Genomic DNA, 5152 nt, shown 5'->3' with positions numbered 1-5152 from the left:
TTGTCTAATGCGGATAAGACAACAAGAATTTTTTAACATTTTTTCTTTATATATTTTATACTTTTTTTTTAATAATATAGAATATATAGAAGGGTTTCTCATTTAAATCTATTTATATCTATTTATATATCAAGTATACTCCATATATAGATATATGGTATGGAAGCCTATCCCCCATATAAGATAAGACGGGGGGATAAAAAGAAGGGAAAATGAAAATAGTTAATTAAGTTCAGAATGGTATTCCATAAAGGAAAGGAATTCCAATCAAAACAAAAAATACTGAGTCTCTTAAACAAGACATTCTAAAACTTAGGTAATTTATAGTCATTAGAATTTTAGTTCTATATGAAGTAAGGACTATTCGATAATTTCTTATAAACATAGGTTTTCATTGGAATTCACTCAATCAGTTAATTATGGAACAAGAGAGCTGTTTCATCTTTGTTTTAAAGAAATATAAAAATGAATTATGAATAGAAAGTAAAATGATTCCACTTTTTTTTTTTTATTTTTATAAATATCTTTATTTAGTTAATAAAATAACTTCGTTACCTAGTTATTTTATTAACTTTTTTAATTTAACCAACTAAACCCATTCTTAATTTTTAATTATTTCAATGAGATAAATTTTGGAAAAATTAAGAATTTCAGTATTTTTTCTTATTCTTTTTATTTATTCTTTCAGAAAGAGATAAGAATTGGTTTGGTGAATCGGAAACAATTTTATAGAAAAATTGAAGTAAAAATTGAAGTAAAAATTGCAATTTCTTTTCTTATGGAACATACATATCAATATGCATGGGTAATCCCTCTTCTCCCACTTCCAGTTATTATGTCAATGGGATTTGGCCTTATTCTTATTCCGACAGCAACAAAAAATCTTCGTCGCATATGGGCTTTTCCTAGTGTTTTACTCTTAAGTATAGCTATGGTATTCTCAGTTCAACTGTCTATTCAACAAATAAATGGAAGTTCGATCTATCAATATCTATGGTCTTGGACCGTCAATAATGATTTTTCTTTAGAATTTGGATACTTGATTGACCCACTTACTTCTATTATGTTAATACTAATTACTACTGTAGGAATCCTGGTTCTTATTTATAGTGATGGTTATATGTCTCACGATGAAGGATATTTGAGATTTTTTGTTTATATAAGTTTTTTCAATACTTCCATGTTGGGATTGGTTACTAGCTCCAATTTGATACAAATTTATTTTTTTTGGGAACTCGTGGGAATGTGTTCTTATTTATTGATAGGCTTTTGGTTTACACGACCAATCGCAGCGAGTGCTTGTCAAAAAGCTTTTGTAACTAATCGTGTAGGGGATTTTGGTCTATTATTAGGAATTTTAGGTTTTTTTTGGATAACAGGTAGTTTAGAGTTTAGGGATTTGTTCAAAATAGCTAATAACTGGATTCCTAATAATGGAATTAACTCTTTACTTACTACTTTGTGTGCTTTTTTATTATTCCTTGGTGCAGTTGCGAAATCCGCACAATTCCCTCTTCACGTATGGTTACCCGATGCTATGGAAGGGCCCACTCCTATTTCGGCTCTTATACACGCAGCAACTATGGTTGCTGCGGGAATTTTTCTTCTAGCTCGACTTCTTCCTCTTTTCATATCTTTACCTTTGATAATGAGTTTTATTTCTTTAGTAGGTACAATAACACTATTCTTAGGAGCTACTTTAGCTCTTGCTCAGAGAGATATTAAAAGAAGCTTAGCCTATTCTACAATGTCTCAATTGGGTTATATGATGTTAGCTCTAGGTATAGGTTCTTATCAAGCTGCTTTATTCCATTTGATCACTCATGCTTATTCAAAAGCTTTATTGTTCTTGGGATCCGGATCCGTTATTCATTCAATGGAACCTCTTGTTGGATATTCACCAGATAAAAGTCAAAATATGGTTCTTATGGGCGGTTTAAGAAAATACATTCCAATCACAAGAACTACTTTTTTATGGGGTACACTTTCTCTTTGTGGTATTCCACCTCTTGCTTGCTTCTGGTCCAAAGATGAAATCCTTAGTAATAGTTGGTTGTATTCGCCCTTTTTTGGAATAATAGCCTCCTTTACTGCAGGATTAACTGCCTTTTATATGTTTCGGATATATTTACTTACATTTGATGGGTATTTGCGTGTTCATTTTCAAAATTACAGTAGCACTAAAGAGAGTTCCTTGTATTCAATATCCTTATGGGGAAAAAGGATACCCAAAGGAGTGAATAGGGATTTCGTTTTATCAACAACGAAGAGTGGAGTTTCTTTTTTTTCACAAAATATACCAAAAATTCAAGGTAATACAAGAAATAGGATAGGATCCTTTACTACGTCTTTTGGGGCTAAAAAAACTTTTGCCTATCCGCATGAAACGGGAAATACTATGTTATTTCCTCTTCTTATATTACTACTTTTCACTTTGTTCATTGGATTCATAGGAATCTCTTTTGATAATGGAGGAATTGGTAATGGAATAGCAGAGTTAACCATATTATCAAAGTGGTTAACTCCCTCAATAAACTTTACCCAGGAAAGTTCTAATTCTTTTGTAAATTCATATGAATTTATTACTAATGCAATTTCTTCTGTAAGTCTAGCTATCTTTGGTTTATTCATAGCATATATCTTCTATGGATCCGCTTATTCTTTTTTTCAGAATTTGGATTTAATAAACTCTTTTTACAAAGGAAATCCTAAAAAAGAATTTTTAGATCAAGTAAAAAAAAATATATACAGTTGGTCATATAATCGTGGTTATATAGATATTTTCTATACTAGGGTCTTTACCCTCGGTATAAGAGGGTTAACCGAACTCACGGAGTTTTTTGATAAGGGTGTTATTGATGGAATTACCAATGGAGTGGGTCTTGCTAGTTTTTGTATAGGAGAGGAAATTAAATATGTAGGGGGAGGTCGAATCTCGTCTTATTTATTCTTTTTTTTATGTTATGTATCTGTGTTTTTATTCTTTTTTCTATTCTTTTTTCTTTCTTAAGTTAAGGAATTTACAACAAGTCTCTTGCAAAAATAACTATCCTATCCCCTTTCTACAATCTCTCTATATCCTTGTTACATAAGGTAAGTATTGTATAATAGTTCGGTTTTCCGCGATTTTTTCCATTCCTCTGTGTAAATACCCTAATATGGGTTCACAATCAATAACATCCTCACCATCGAGAGTAACGATCAGTCGAAGAACACCATGCATTGATGGGTGTTGAGGGCCCATATTGACTATCATGAGATCTTTTCTTGTAAGCGGTAACTCATATCCTTTCTTCCTTAATTCATTATTCCATGAAAATGGATTATTCCATGAATTCCTCAAAGCGAGGCTCATCAAAATGAAAAATCTAAGACTACTATAAGACTACTAAAAAAATAATAAAACAAGAAAAAAATTTGAACGATTAAATTACTGCTCCCGAATATTCAACTGACCGATTAATTTCTTATAACGTACTCTATTTTTCTTTGCCAAATAAGCCAGCAAACGTCGACGTTTTCCCAAAAGTCTTCGTAGACCTCTTTCCGATGAAAAATCTTTTTTGTGTAATTCCAAATGTGAAGCAAGTCTCCGTATCTTATTGGTGAAACTGAATACTTGAAATTCAACAGAACCCCTGTTTTCTTCTTTTTCTTCTTTAACCATAAATCCAAAAATTTTTCTACCTCCTTTCTTTTTCATGTATTTTTCTGATCAGGAAAAATACAAAATTATGTCAGTTATTTTGAAGTTATTCTAATCTCGTACACACACAAATTTGCAATTATTCATCTACTACTGGAATTTGGATTTATTTTATCGATGCAAATTGGATTTGGATAGAAGGGTACATTCTTTCTAATATTTTAGATAGAAGAAATGTTTCTTCTATCTAAAATATTAGAAAGAATTTTGCTGATTTATTTATTGCTATATGCAATTTATGGAATTGATACACCATTTAATTGATATCATTTAGCAAAATGAAACACAGCATATGCATCCATCTTTTGGCTCGAGAATTTCACGGGATAGAGATATGGTATAAGAAATAGACTATTAAGTAACTCTAAATGAATTGTGGATACATCTGTATCCTTAACATACTGAAACGATTGTCATTATTCGTATCAAACCAATAGCGATTCATACAAGCTAAATCTTCTAATCAATGGTGGGCCAATAATGAATTTTTTTGCATATGTATTAAGACGCTTGGCCTGATTTCGAAATTGTCCAGAGTTTTATATGTTGTTTTCATTGCAAAATGATGGGTCTCCTTCCATAACTTTCCAATTACGAGTACGAGAATTGAAAGACATGAAAATTCTCAATTCTCTACGGCGTCTAGTAGATAGAAACAAGAAAATCAGAAGAATCTTTCTCTCTATTCACTATCATTCCGCGTCTTCGACTTCTATTAGTTTCTTTTCTTCTTTAATGCAATAGCTATAGTTTGATATAAGAATCCATTTCTCAAAGTAATGGAAACCATTCTCTTATAGGAAATGGTTCGAAAATCGCTATTCCACCTTTTAGGTATCGTGAAAAGTGATACCTGTGAAGATCGTGCATTTCAGTCAAATTCAGATCCGTTTTTCGAGTCCATGATATAATATAACCAAATTGGATAGATCTTCCACCTGTTTAGCTAAGAAAGAATAGATACAGAGGTGGATAATAGATCGATATGAAGATCATGAGCTGCCCCATAATGAAATCGCCAGTAGTCGCGAATATCTCCTTCTTCCCTAATCCAAGATTGGAGAAAGAAGATCTAAGAGGGACCTATGGAGAATGTAGTCAGAAATCCATAATAGAGTCCGACCACAACGACCGAATTAATTATCCTCATCGAGAAACTTAGACTACTAAATAGAAAAGATTTGAAAATCATGGCATGGGTCTCCTTTTTTTCTTTCTTTAGAGTTTTCTATATGCACAATTTCTCGATGTTTCGATGAGAATTTCTTGACTTTCCATATATAGAAAGAGATAGACTATAAATGACATCTCTTATGTCAATAAGACCAAAGGGATGGATATTAAATGATAGGAAGTGCTAGGAAGTGAAATAGAATGAAATAGAGCCACTTTGGGCTTCCCTATGAAATAAGAAATTATGGAGTTACGAAAGAAGCTTCGGACTCA

The sequence above is a fragment of the Triticum urartu genome, unplaced genomic scaffold, assembly GCF_056163025.1.
Source record: "Triticum urartu cultivar PI428250 unplaced genomic scaffold, HENAU_Tu73 scaffold1, whole genome shotgun sequence".
NCBI lineage: Eukaryota > Viridiplantae > Streptophyta > Magnoliopsida > Poales > Poaceae > Triticum > Triticum urartu.
The sequence above is the reverse complement of the archived record's forward strand: the minus strand, read 5'-3'. Positions refer to the sequence as shown.